The 15,701-nt window shown below is 33.7% G+C and overlaps 1 protein-coding gene across 1 annotated transcript in view; it reads left to right on the forward strand.

Annotated features, from left to right (window-relative positions):
* Positions 1-877: 877 nt before the first annotated feature.
* Positions 878-15,701, forward strand: part of FAM133A (family with sequence similarity 133 member A) — a 29,463-nt gene continuing 14,639 nt past the window's right edge. The window contains exon 1 of the mRNA XM_032475398.1: positions 878-942. The gene's annotated coding sequence lies outside the window, so the exon portion shown is untranslated. The remainder of the gene's footprint in view (positions 943-15,701) is intronic.

A 15,701-nucleotide genomic window follows, 5' to 3' on the forward strand; every position in this document is an offset into this window, starting at 1 on the left:
GAGGCACACACCTCTGGAAGATGTTTTTTCCCCTCAAAACTCTGTCTTAGTTTTATAATTAAAAAAAAAAAAAAGCTTAGATATGAGGTAAAAATACCAGTCATGGTTCCTAACAAGGGAAGAGGACTATCCTTCTCGCATCCGCTCATCCTTAATTCCCGTTTGGTTTGTCAGGGGCCTCGTGACAAAAATCTGTTTTTAAAAAATTGGATGAAAATACTCCAAATGACATCATTGGGTAGTGTGATTATGGATGATTTTTAAAGTTCTCTTTATTTTATCTTAATATGCTATGAGCATGTGTTTTTACACCGGGGGGATAAAAGGGGAGTCGTTTATTGGCAAAGGGGGGAGGGGCTAGAAAGCAGGCATATTGCATTACACGTAGCAGTTTTAATAAGTGCTGTCTGTGATGTTTGGCAAGCCTGGTTTATATCCATCTACAAGGTTTGCGAACCCATGTTGCCGTGAGTCAGTTACACCATTTTTACTCTATTTCTCTTTTTCAGCTGGCATATACTAGACCCCAACCTTGCTGCTAATTTGCCACGTAGTCCTTCTCAATGCTTGTAACAACCTGGTAGATAAAATAAGAGGGTATTCAAATGTTAGGTAGTATGATTTAAAAGCAGACGGTTTGTTCTATACTTTGGTGCAGCAGTTTTCAGTTACACGAATAGCAGGATGGGAGGGGGAGTCTGTGCTGATGAAACTGCGTCCTCTTATCAGGGTGTACTTTACAGTGTCATCTGCCACCAGTTTCCTTCTAACATTGTAAAATTCTAGCCATACTGAAGTATGATCTACAGTCCAGTAATATGTGAATACACTTGCAAAATGAAGTTTAAAAAGAGGTATCTTGTTTTTTACAGGATTCTTTTCTGCTACAGAACAACTCCATTGGTCCAACCCAAAAGACAAGTGTTTACTTTTCATTAAAAGGTAAGGAACATATTTAGCCCATTTTTATGATTGACAAGCATTTCCTATCTGTATTTGAATAAAAATTCACAAGGTACACTCTTTTAAAGACTTAATTGGAAGCTATCTTAATAGTTCTATGGAAGCAGAAAACTCCAGAGGTGATTTGGAATACTACTGTAGAAAATAACCTAGTTAATCACATTCACTTTCTAAACCTGCTCATAGAAGACAAGTAGCAAATTAAAATATAAAATATGATCAATTATTCATTTCAAATGAGGAAAAATATTAAAGGTAGAGTAACCTTTCTGTTGTCTTTTTTGTTACAGGATTTATGCTGTGTCATTTAGCCCTTTTTTTAAAAGTTAGGAAACATTATTATTTTCTATTTTGTAAATGAATTTACTTTTATTGTTTATTCCTGATTGTCAAAGTATGTAAGCATTGTATGGAAAAATACAATATAGAAAATTCCAGTGATAATAAAAACATGCAGTCTTAATCAAATAACTGTTGTTAGCATTTTGATGCATTTCCTTCCAGAAATTTCTTTGTACATATACACACCTGTCTATTTATATACATTGTTTTATCTATGTGACAGTATGTTTTATAATGTCCTCATTTATCAATTAATTGTGGCCATACTTTCATAGTGAATGATCAACATCTTCTTTCAAAATAGATGCATATTCCATGGAAATATTTGCCTTAGTTTATTTAACCAGATTCCTATTGTAGGGCAGCTACTTCCACACCATGTCTCCACTAACATACCATATTTTTTTCCTGTTGTAAAAAAGTTACCCCTGGATACCTACTATATGCACTTGTAAAAATTAGTCATATGATGAATTCCTAGAAATGGGGATGCTGGAATAAATTGTATGCTCATGTTACTCTCTGATACATATTGCCAAACTTCTCTCCAGAAAAATTATCACAATTTACAGTCCCACCAACAATACATAAAGTTCATTTATTTAGTCATTCAGCTAATATATTTTTGTGCCTGCCATGTGCCTGGCCCAGGTGGTAGACGATAACGATATAATGGTGAATAAAACTTACTGGGTGCATATCCTTTCATTTTATAATTTTAGTTAAAACATGTACTAAACAATGGTTTAGTTCAATGATTTAATTCAATGAAGATATGCTGTAAATATTGTTCTACAAATTATTATTTTCCTTTAAAATGATGAACATGTTTTTTAATGAATACTCATATTTTTATAGTACTTTAATTGTTTCATACACATGTTATTTTTGTTTATTTGTTTTTGTTTGTTTGGAGGGGGGAGGTGATTAGGTTTATTTATTTATTTAATGGAAGTACTGGGGATTGAACCCAGGACATCATACATGCTAAGCACCTGCTCTACCACTGAGCTATACCCTCTCCCCCTTCATATACATGTTAAATTTTGTATGATCAGGAATTAGTACTCTGAAGTAAGTAATGAGTTAGGGATCCAGATTTTTTAGTGTATTTTTTTTAGCTAATAGTTATTTTTCTTAGTTCCATTTATTTGATCATCTTCCTGTCTTAACATTTATTTGAAATACCACCTTTACTGTATTAACTAAATTGCTTGGTTCTGTTTCTGAATTCTGTTTTTGGATCCATTGTCCGTAATTTTTCTGCAAATAACTAATGAGGCAGTTTTTTAATAACTTTAGAGTTTGTGAAAATCATGTAGATTGAAAAAAGTCAATACAATGAACTCCAAATAAGAAATTTAAAATAACTTAAAATATCCTGAGATGATCACTATTCACATTTTAGTGAACATTTCCAAATTAATTTCTTATTATTATGTATTTGTATTTCTTAGATTAGTGGTAAGATTGAATGTCTTTTCATCTGTTTATCGTCCATTTGGGAATTGCTTATTCATATCCCTTGCTTGTTTTTCTACTGAACTGAGAAAGAAATTAATCAGTGGTGAAATCCAAAGGGTAAAATAATTTTGGCCTTGATTTAAGACAACTGTGACTCCTATAGAAAATACCTCTCTTCTGATTTATGATATTGAACAAATGTGACTCAACCACAGCTTTCATTCTAAAATTACTTACTTAGAGGGTTGTTTAGATGCTTTTCAAGGATTAGTACTTAATCACTCACACTGACACAGAAAAGCTTGGAACAGAACAGGGAGAATAAAAAGAGGGGGGAAAAGCTTGTAAAAATCCTCATACAAAGATAATATATTCATGAGCTATTCTGACTTTTGATTTGGAAGTATTTTTCCCCAAGCCGTAGATTTTAGGTGACTTCTAAACCATCTACTTTTTATGTGTATGCACTACCTTGAGTATCTCATAACACACTTTTATTTTTGTAGCTTTTGTTGGTCTGTTACTTACTTTTATGATGGCAAGTCCCTAAAAGAAAATAAGTATTTTATTCATATAAGGAATTTAATTTATGTATAATACCTTATTTTTTCTATTTTTATAAGTATTAGAGCTAGCATGTAATATGCTATTTTTCTTCATAAGGCTAGCTATAATTTACTTGCATAGTAATCTGTTCTTTGTTTCATTATTTTATGATGTTCTTTTTGGGGGGTTAAATGTTCATAGTTCTATGTGAGATGATGCTTAACACAGAATCTATTGGTATATTTCAGGCGGAACATGGCTCTTGGACATCTGTTTACACCTTCCCTGTTATGAACATATATGCAATCTCACCCACACCCCTGCCATACAAACACACATACATAATACACAGTGATAACTGCTATAGCATTATCTTTTGTTGTAGATATTCAAGAAGCCAACCATTGCAAATTCATTTTATTTGGGGGCTTATTTTTTGTTCTTTATTTTGGGGAGTTCATCTAGACAGATTTTTATCTGAATAAACAAGTTAATTCTTTTTTTTATTGAAGTATAGTTGATTTACAATGTTGTGTTAGTAAAACAATTTTACTGAAGTACAGTTGACCCTTGAACAACAGAGGTTTGAGCTGCATGGACCCACTTATACATGAATTTTTTTCAATTTATCCCTGGATGCAAAACCATGGATACAGGGGGCCAACTATAAAGTTATACACAGATTTTCCACTGTGTTGAGGATCAGCGCCCCTAACTCCAGAGTTGTCCAAGGGTCAACTGTATAATAGATACAATTGTACATAAAGTATACAATATGATAAATTTTGGTACCTGTGATGCTACCACCACAGTCAAGATAATAAGTATATCCATCACCCCCAAAGTTTCATCATGCCCCTCCCATCCCTCGGTAACCACTGATCACCTCTCTGTTTCTATAGATTGGTTTGCATTTTCTAGAAACTTATATAATTGGAATCATACAATATATCCCTCTTTTTGCTTATCTTCTTTCACTTAACATAATTATTTTTAGATTTTTCCATATTGTTATGTGCGTAAGAATCATTTTCCTATTTTGTTACTGAGTAGTTTTCTGCTGCTTGGATATATCACAATTCATTGATGGGCATTTGTGTTTTGAGTTTTTGGCTGTTATGAATAAAGCTGCTATGTTCATTTGTGTGTAAGTCTTTGTATAGACATATAGTTTCATTTCCTTTAGAAAAATACCTAGGCATGGAATGACTGGACCATATGGTATGTGTATGTTTAACTTCTAAGAAATTAGCTATTTTTCAAAATAGTTGCACAATTTGCAACTTAGCCTTTCTAATAGGAATGCAAGAGTATTTCACTGTGTTTTTACTTTGCATTTCCCCAGTGACTGATAATGTTAAACATCATTTTGTGTACCGATTTACCATCTACTTATCTTCTTTGGTGAAGTATCTATTCATATTTTGGCCATTTTTCCATTAGATTGTTGCCTTACTATTGAGTTTTAAGAATTCTTTTTCTATTCTGGATACAAGTCCTTTATCATATATAAGCTCTTCAAATATTTTCTCCCAATCCATTAATTTTTTTCATCCTCTTAACAGTGCCTTTTACAGTTTTTCAAAGAGAAAAAGTTTGTAATTTTAATGAAGTCCAATTTATCATCTTTTTTTTTCCTTTTATGGGCCATGCTTTTGGTATCATCTCTAAGAAGTCTTTACCTAGCCTAAGGTCACAAGGATATTCTTCTATTTTTTTTAAAGTATTATACTTTTAGGTTTTACATTTCGATCTGATCTATTTTTGCATGCAGTACAAAATGTGAATTGAAATTCTTTTTTGCATATAGATATCCAATTGTTCCAGAATCATTTGTTGCAAAGACTCTCCTTTCTCTACTGAGTTACTTTTGTACCTTTGTCAAAAATTTGTTGTCCATATACATGTGGGTATATGTTGGACTCTCTATTCTGTTCCCTTGTGTACTGATTTTAATCACCTAATTTGAATGGAAAATAGAACCAAATTGTTGGATAACAGAATTTCATTGGAATGGAGAGTTACAGAAACTAAATCTTCATCCTTAGCCTTTCATTTCTGCTCTCAAATATCTGACAGAAAGGGCCAAGTAACAGAAGTAATAACCTAGAAAAACCAATCAAAACAAGAAACACAAATGCTCTTCTATTTTGCGGAGTTGCCAGTTGTGTGGCTGTCTATACAGCCCAGCCACAGGAATGGTAGCTAGCGTTATTCAGGAGCACAAATAATGCCTTTGTTAAGAGGGACCTGTTTGGTAAAATTAAATAGAAAGCATTTTCAAGCTGTTAATAATTGTGGTTTAAAAAGGAATAGTAATAAAATTGGTTATTATTTCACAGTCTGGTTTTTCAAAGCAAAATTATGTCATTCCATACTCATCCCTAAAATAAGAATACACACAAATGAATAGGCTATGGTATGTAGCTATAACATTTGATTTTTAAAAGGAAATACTTGTGAGTTACATTTCTGGCATTATAGCCTTAACTGCATAGAATCTAAAAGAACAGATACAAATAATGCAATGGCAGAGAAGGAGAATTAGTTACTAATTATTTACTCTGATGCTAGTTTTCAACTTAAAAATAGCATACACTGTTCAAAAATGTAAATCCACATCACGGAGGAACACTTTTACAAGGACACTCAAGAATCTTTTGCCCACAGTACTCATTTGAAGAATTCGCCCACTAAAATTCAAATAAAGTAAATCTTTTTAATTGCAAGTTTGGAAGCATTTTATTTCATTCTACTAGAAAAGAGAGGAAAAATTCAAAGGATTTGAATGGTGAGCGATGTCCATAAATGCATGTATGACTATAGTAACTATTTCTAAATTATGCATTATATTTGGGCAGTGTGTAGAGCAAGCCCAAATGGTATTTCCTGCCATTTTTCATCCAGAATACCCAAATATATTTAATTAATTTGGTTAAATGCATCCTCTGAGAAAAAAATAAGTCTTATGAATTGCAAATATTCCTGCTGGTGGGAACAAATACCTATTCCACAGCTCTTCAGAGGCGATGGTCATTTTTCAATCAGATAACATACACAAAATTTTAAAAACCCTTTCTCAGAATTTAAAAGAGTAGAATCCCAATAATAACCAAGTTTCAGCATTTGATTTCCTTGGTGAGACATTATGACCCAAGTGATTTAGTACAGATTCGGGAGTCAGAATTGCTGAGCCTGAGTTCTGGCTTTTCCTCTTACTAGCTGTATTAGATGGTGGGCAGACTACCTCACTTTTATTACTTCTATTCTCCCTCTCTAAAACAGGGCTAATAATGGCACAGAGATCTCAAATTCAATATTGTTTGCTATTTTTCATGGTATTATTACCGATCAAGGTTATGTGTAAAGAAACCTTTCTTATTATATCGTCTCAAGCCACTCATAGCATTTCTTTCTGACTATACTGTGACTTCTATTTTGGAAGCATCATAGGCCTCTACAAATAGAGATTTTCCAACTCTAACATGCATGAGGGTGGAAATTTCATGATATTGGCAACTCTGTGATATTAATAATAATAATAGGTCTTCATAGTTCTAAAGTCAGACAGCCATTCATCCGGCTTGACATTATCTACCTATAGAATGTCTCCTGTTGTTTCAAAGGGGAAAAAAATCAACACTGTTTTAAACAAAACTCCAAACCAAGTATTGTTTTAGTGTTTTACAGCACACACAGCCCCTTTTCTTTCTTGAGAGCTTCCAAACTTCCTAACAGTCCTAAATTATACATCTTCATTATCTAAACCTCAAACTCACATCTCATGTTTGTTTTTGATACCTTTTAATTTAACCATTATGAAGGTTAAGAGTATAAAATTTGCATACAGTTAATTACATGTATCTTAAAATATAAAAACTTCTAATGTTTTAAATAATGAATTCTGTTCTTGATATTAATAACCGTTTTTTCACTTTTTATCTGTTGGTTTATTTTAGAGTACTGTGCATGTGATCTAATTTTCAATACCCAGCCAATACCTTAGATTTTCCTGTCTCATTTCTATTGCTTAGAGTATTGGTGTCAAGCCTAACTCACTGGGTGAAAATATTGTCCTTGTTGGAGGTGGAAGGGATTTTAGAGATCATCTAGTCCAGTCCCCGTACACAGACTTGGACTTCCTGGACATTCTAGGACTTTCCATGCGTTTGTCACTACAAACAATTCTGCAGTTAACACACTTTTACATATATTGTTACATATTCGAAAGTCATTTTCACAAATGTTAATGATTTTGGTTTAGGGGCAGATTAAGGAGTAAATAGATTGTTTAGGTCTTCTAATAATGGATAATTACCCTAAGCATAAGCATCTTGTAATAAGTAGTAAGTGACATAGTTGTCACTGAATAATAATAACTATATTTATCACTTTCAATGTGTCAGACAATGGACCAAGTGCTTTACTTTTACTATTTAATTCTAATGACTCCCTTGAGGGGTTCATTATCATCCTCATACCATCATTATATGATATTATCCTCATATCATCCTTAGCACTGTATCCTCAATGAGGATACTAAGTGCATAACTTGTCCAAGTTCACATAGTTTATAATCAAAAGAGCCCAGATATGAAACCAGATGGTTTGATTCCAGAGGTTGAGTTCTTAACCACTCTACTATACATCTTTAATGAACAAAAGTGAATGAACTCCTGGACAGAGGTGCTGGAACTGGAGTTAAGTCACAACCCTGGCCACTCTTCCATTCCTCTGGTAATAGTTATGTTCTCGTGGTATTAGCATCCTTAGGGGCATCCAGACTCAAGTTCCTCTGACTTACACAAGAGTCTTAGCTTGAATTGACACGGTATATTAGAACAAGCTAATTTAATGAAAAAGATGGTTTTCATTAAATTTAACATGCCTAAGGACTTTATTTGGTGAACAGCCAAACACTGGGAGGTCAGAGCTTAAAGTAAATGCCAATGTATTCAATCCACAATTAAATGAAAAATATCCTAGGAATTTTTCCACTTAGTATCCCCAGCAGCAGAGGAACCTGTACTTTGAGGAGCCTGAAGATAGAACCTGAAGCTACCAATTAAGGCAGAAAACTCCCTTAAAAATCTATATATTTTACCTATACATTTCTTTCCAATATTTGACTTGTGTTCCATAATTTATTGACATAGTTTTTTTATATAAGATTCCCTGTCCCTGAGTAAAATTGACACGCAGGAAGATGCACTATGATAATCTGATGAGTTTCAGGCAACAGCACAGGCTCTGAGGTCAGACTGCCTGGATTTAAATCCTGCCCATTACTCTCTGTATGACCCCGGACAAGTCACACGTCTCCAACCCTCAGTTTTCTTTTTTATAAAAAGAGGCTGATGATAGGAACAGCCCTATGGGATTGTTATGTAACAGTTAAGGGACTGATCTGTGTAAATTATTTATCAGATGCATAAAGACCCGATAAGTATCTTTTTTTATTATACCATTCACAGGGCCACATAGGGACTCCTATTCCAGTTACATAAGTATGATCCAAGGCCAAGGCTAATGAGTTTAACCAGCTTGAACTGCTATTTTTTTATATGTGCACCATACCGTTCAACTTACAAAATAAATTGAATTTACCTGTGACCCAAAGTCACATTCTGTTGTTAAGGTGAGAACTAATATCCTTGGTTTAGTTATTCTCCACTATGGCAGGCTTTTCAGTTAAATTACATACTTAGCATGTAGTAAAGACTAATGCTTCAGTAAATCCAGTATTAATACTTCCAAAGTGAAGATAGCTAACAACTCACTCTTCTCTAACTCTTCCTTGAAAGAGAAGCAGCAAGGAAATTGCATCTTGACTGACTGCAAGTGAGTAAATGAACAGGATGGCTAATGAACTCATTGTTGTTTTAGTTATCAAAAAATCTACTTAATACAGAGAAAGAAACAAGAAATGGAGCCATAAACTCTCCAGATTCATTACTTTGTTTTACTGACTCTTTTAAAACAGATGTAACCAAAATTTCAAAACTGTGATATTGAGCAGCTTTGACTGTCTTGTTTTATAACCAGTGTTTTGTCTATCTAGAAGACCAAGTAAGCATTGTTTGTTTAGAGATAACCAAATGCTCTGATGAACACAATTTCATTATCTGGAGAATGCGCCTAGCCTTCTCCAGAAGAAAGGTTAAAAATGACCCAAAGAATTACAGAAATTATTAGACTAAAAGACCAATCTGCTTGCAGCACTCTCCATGCTGCTCCCTAGCTTCTAATATATGCTATAGATAGTTCTTTGAAAAATCTTCCTGAAAATACTTATCCTATCCCTGTTCTAATCCCAAAATTTTGATGATACTCAACTGTCTGGAATCAGATCTTGTGCATATAAGTATAAGCTGTGTCTTTACCCTCCGGTGACCTTGGACAAATTTTTCAAGTCCTTTTGCCCCAGTTTCCTCATCTGCAAAATGGGGATAATAATTGTACCTTCCTCATAGAACCATGGTAAACTTTGAATAGCATAATACATGTAAAATGCTTTGAATGTGGTGCATGCTCAGCCAGTGAATTCTAACTTCCTTACTTAACTTATCTTCTCCAGAAACGCTTACCCAGTGGAATGTAGTTCTTTTGACTCATTTTTTTCAGGGCTTATTTTACTAAAGCTACAATAAAGTTTTGTATACTTTTTGATAAACATAACAGAGCCATATAGTTCATTTCTTTGACAAAAACGAGTTATTTTCCCCAGTATATTTTAAATTTCCCTAGGACAGAGACTGAGATATTTTCTTGTATGTAACTTTCCATCCTCACAGAGGTCTAATAATAATGGGCCAAATTTACTGGTGCATAACTGCCATGCAGAAAATCACATTAGTACATTTTCAGAATTTAAAGAATTAGTGTTTTAGCAACCAACTTCTAAATAGGAGCACCTCACACAGTTTATTAATAGCTAGGAGGCTATGCAGTCTTTAGAAGAAAAATTCTGATTTAACAAGGATCTATATTTAATATTAAATTAAAATGTCTGTTTACTTAATCCTCTGTTTCATTAGTATTTTCCTTTGTAAGATGAGATTTCTAGAAAATAATTATCTGAAAACTGCCTTACAAATAATAGGCATTTAAAGGAAAAAATGTATCAAAATATCAAGGCATCTCCTTTCAATAAATTGTACTCTGGATATCATAAAAAAAAGCTACTCATAAAGTTTCAGTTAAGTAAGATGAATAAGCCCTAGAGATCTGTTGTACAACATTGTACATTTAGTCAACAATAATATATTGTACACTTAAAATTTAAGGGTTCTTAACCACAATAAAATAAAGTAGTTTTTTAAAAAAAGACTACTCTGAGAACCAGATTTTGTTTATTTGTTATCAGAGCTTTGCGATTTGAATTAAGCATCTACATGTCACATTGAATCTTCCTTTCTTGTAGGATATTAAAAAGAAAACAAATTCCCCAATTTCTTTATTATTTAAAAGATACTTTTCCTTGGGAAGTCAAGTTTTTTTAAACACACACACCAAAAAAAACAACAACAACAACAAAAAAAACCAGTTATTGAAGCATTTAAATGACTGGGAAAATGCCATGAACTAGGACTTGAGACCATACCTGCCTTGGTGACTGAGAACAAAAGAGCTGGTTCTCAGTATGTGCAAAAGATGCCCACAGTAAAGTGTCAAATAAAAAGACATGTTGCAAAACAATATCTGCAGTATGATCTCATCCATATAAAAGTACATATAAAAAGATGTATTTTGGGGGTGTGCATGTGTGTGTGTTTTCATGTTCATAGAAAAATGTCTGAAAAGATACACACCCAACTGATGTGATTAGATAGAAGGAAAAAGTTTAACTTTTTAATTTCTATTCTGAAGCATTTTTTGAATTTTTAAACAATGAGCAGGCATTATTTTTGTAACTCAAAAGGAAACAATTAAGGCAACAATGAGTAACATTGTTTGAACAAAATTGGTGTTGCTATTTAGTCAAGCAAGGTTTATATAGAGAGCTCGAGTGCTGTCCCAATTACTGCTTCTGCAAATGAGGAAATATCTTTTGCTTGAGCAGCACTCACATAGTCTGACCTGTACACAGTTCTTTCATTCAAATTGTTTCCTTTCCTCTTATTTCAAAACTCATATCATTTTTCCTATTGACTTGTGCAGCTATCTCTAATGGAGAAAATGACTCTTGCTTCTAGACACTTAGGTTGCCGGGAAAATGAAGATCACGAGTAGATCAACCGTTTTGTTGCAAAGTTTATTTTTAGTTTTGTGGAAAAACTTCAGCTAATTCTTACAAATAACTGTTTGGATTTTGTGATATCCTTTCTTTCCTGTGGTTCTGATGATTTGAAGAAATTGAAAGACCTAAAATATTGCTTGATCATAAAATCACAGGCAAATTGCATTTTTTTCTGTAAATGATGTAGATATAATTTAGCTGCTGATGATGTACATTTGCTTATAAGTTTATAATATGCTTACTAAGAGATTCTGTTTAATTCAGTAAAACACATATGCTTACTGGACTGAAATTTGAAATCACTGAACCGAAGTTATTATAAAATAGTAAAAATTAATGGGATGCACATTTCAGAGAGAGAGTTCTATGACAACTGATAAAGTACTCTAGTTACTGTTCCCTTCTATATTCTCCTGCATTCCAACCGTCATTTCACTATTTCAGACCACTGTCATTTTCCATCTGGATTATTTACCTCATCATTGTCATCTATCTGCCTACCTCAAGCTCTCTTGCTTCCCTTCCAGGCTATCCTCTGTTGTGAAATTAACCTTTCGAAAATGCCATTTTCATCATGCCATGCCCTTTTCGAAAATCTGCAGTGATTCCTCATTGAAAGGAAGAGTCGTGTAGGGAAATTAAAAAAACACGAGTTTTGAAGTCAGACAAACAAGAGTTTGAGTCTTGGTCATGCCATGTAGCCTCTGGTAAGTAATTTTATAGAAATTAGATTCCTGAGTCAAACGTTACCCACGTTTGCCTCTTGCTAGCTGTATGGCCTTGGGGAAGTTAACTTAATCACACTAACACACAGTCTCTTTGTCAGTGAAATGTGGAATAATATATAACTCCATCAATTAGGACATTTTAGTTGCAAGCAACATAAATCAACTCTGGCTATCTTAAAATTTAATTCATTGGAAAAATAACAAGATCTCACAGAATCTGTGGAAGGCTAGTGAGTCAGGGCTGGAAATAGGCAGGAATTGAAGTAGCTCTGGATACCAAGGAAGCAGAAAACACAAGGGCCTCATAACCAGAACAGTCTTATCATCATAACCAGAATAGGATGAAATAAACTGAAACTTCAGTCATTTTGCAATGTAATTGCTTGCCCCTTCACTACAATAGTGTGAGCCCTCTAGTTATGGTCCCACTGGACTCTTCTCGAAAGAAAATCTGAGGGCTATGAGACCGAGGAAATGGACATCCAGTATCCAACATACAACAATGCATGTAACCCACCAGTCACATAGTAGGTGCTCAGTGAATGGCTATTTTAGCAGAATAAAGTCTGGACAACTTAATCAGGCATTCATGGCCATTCACTTTCTGGCCTCAACCCAATTTTCAACCTTAATTTTCTCCCAAATTCTCTACGTAAACTTTGAATTCTCACCTCTGCCCTTCTCACTCAGTCCATCTTTCCTGCCTGAAATCTCAACCTCTCTCACATTTCAGTATCCAATTTATCTCTTCTAAGACTCATTTTAGCTCTTTTTCTGATCCATGACTCACTGATTTTGTTTCCTCATTTTCTCTTAATCATGGATTGCTTCTTGACATCTTTTTTGAATGATAGTCTTGTATTTTCTAACCCTTTACATGCCCAGCTTGTTTATAAATTCCTTCAGAAGAGAGAGCATGTATCATACATTTCTTCGGTTTCTTGATGGCACTTAACCCAGTGTTTTACATGTATTGGGTGCTCATAAACTTGTGATAAATGAATGCAAGAATGTGGGCTATTAATTTAAATCAACATTCATTTAATGACTATCTGCTTTGTTCTCAGCACTGTGCTGCCTGTTTTGAGAGTACAGAAAAAGTTAAACCTTGAAAGTTGCCTTTGATGTAGCTCACAGTCTAATTTAGGAGGCAAAAAATGAAAGCATGAAGCATCCCAGGAGCAGTTATGTTAATAAGTAAAAAAAATCATGTGAAAATGTCATATATTAGTACTAAGAGTGTGAGAAGATGTAAAAAGCAGGCATAACTAATAGCCTTGAGAAAATTGAGAAGGAAAACTTACTGAGATGGAGAAGAGTTAGTTATCAGGGAGTAGTCGGAAAGGTAACTGGATATGTAAGATTACAACTGGGAAAAGGCTTAGCAGTCAGGGCTTGTGATTCATTGTTGTGTAAGGAGTGTTATGTAAACGGAGAAATTATGAAAATTAGTACATACGGTAAGCCTAAAGAAAGCCATTGTAGGTGCCTTAAAGGAAGTCCATCAAATTCTTCCCTTTAAAATATCCCTGTGTTTTTTAAAACAGATATATTGAAATGTAATATACATACTATAAAATTCACTCTTATTAGTGTATAATTCAATGATTTTAGTAAATTAATTGAGTTGTGCAACCATCACCACAAATCAGTTTTAAAATTTTTCCGTCATCCCCAAAAGTTCTGTGGGACCCATTAGTGGTTAATTTCTTCTTCCATGCCTAGGCTTAAGCAACTACTCTTCTGTTTTCTTCCTCTGTAACTTTGCCTTTTCTGTATACTTCATATAAATGGAATCATATAATATGTGGTCCATTGCATCTATCTTCTGTCACTGAGCATAATGTTTTTAAGGTGCATCCATGTTGTAGCATGTATCAATAGCTTGTTTCTTTTAATTGATTAATAGTATTCCATTGTGTAAATATATCACATATTGTTCATCCATTTACTAGGCGATGGATGTTTGCATTTTTTCCAGCTTTTTTGCTATTACCGGTAATGCTACTATGAACAGTTATACACATGCCTCTGTATGGACATACATTTTTATTTCTTATGGTTAGATTCCTAGGAGTAAAACTGCTATTTATGGGAAATTTATATTTACTTTGTTAAGAAACTTCCAAAATAGTTTACAAAGTATCTGTACCATATTATATCCTCACCAACAATGCACAAGTGGTCTGTTTTCTCTGAATCCTCGACATTTGGTATCATTTGTCTTTTTTATTATAGCCATTCTAGTGGATATGTAGTAGTTTCTAATTGAGGTTCTGATTTACATTTCCCTAATGACTAATGACGCGTATCTTTTTATATCCTTTTAGCCACTCATATCTTCTTTGAGGAAATGTCTTTTCAAACTATTTGCCTATTTTTAATGGGGTTTTTTGCTTCCTAATAATTACTGAGTTGTAAGAGTTATTCAGATATTCTGTGTCTGAGCTTTTTGTTAGATCTATGATTTACAAATGCTTTCTTCTAGTCTGTGGCTTGCATTTATTGGTGACTTTTGAGGAGTCAAAGTTGATAAATTCAAATCAATCAATTTTTTCTTCTATGGATCATGGTTTCAATACTGTACCTAAGAACTCTCTGCCCTACTCAAGGTCATGAAATTTTATCCTATATTTTCTTCCAGAAATTATGTATTTTAGCTCTTAAATTTGGGTCTGTGATCCATCTTGAGTTAATTTTTTGTATATAGTATGAAGCAAGGGTCTAATTTCCTTCTTGTTTTAAAAAAAAAGTGTCCCAGCTCCTTTGTTGAAAAGACTAACCTCTCCCCTACTAAATTGTCTTCGTACCTTTGTGGGAAATCAATTGACCATAAATGTTAGACTTTATTTCTGAATTTTGAATTCTATTCTACTTATCTATATGCCTATCCTTGGGCCAATACCACACTGTCTGATTAATTGTGATTTTATCTTAAATTTTGAAATAGGAAAGTGTGAGTCCTCCCAATTTTGTTCCACATTTGCAAATTTGTTTTGACTATTCTGGTTCCTTGTATTTCCATATTAATTTTAAGATCAACTGGTCAATGTCAATTTCTGCAAAGAAGCCAGCTGGGATTTTAATAGGGGTTGCATTTAGTCTGTCCACCAATTTGGGGAGAATTACTATCTTGATAGTATTGAGTCTTCCAATCCAAGAGCATGAAATATCTGCCTAATTAGTTAGATGTTCTTTAATTTCTCTCAGCAGTGTTTTGTGGTTTTCAGTGTGTAAGTCCTCTGTACTGATTGAACTGGGGGGCTGGGGGGTATAGGAGCAGCTCTAGGTCCTAATGCCACCGATTCCTGCTCATTGTACCCCAAGGTCAGCGATGTTTCAAAAATAAACACTACTCAGATGGATTTATAGTTTTGTTCAATTTCCAAAGTGCTGAAATGGTTGCTTTTGTTAATTTT

This window comes from Camelus ferus, chromosome X (genome assembly GCF_009834535.1).
Source record: "Camelus ferus isolate YT-003-E chromosome X, BCGSAC_Cfer_1.0, whole genome shotgun sequence".
Taxonomy (NCBI): Eukaryota; Metazoa; Chordata; class Mammalia; order Artiodactyla; family Camelidae; genus Camelus; species Camelus ferus.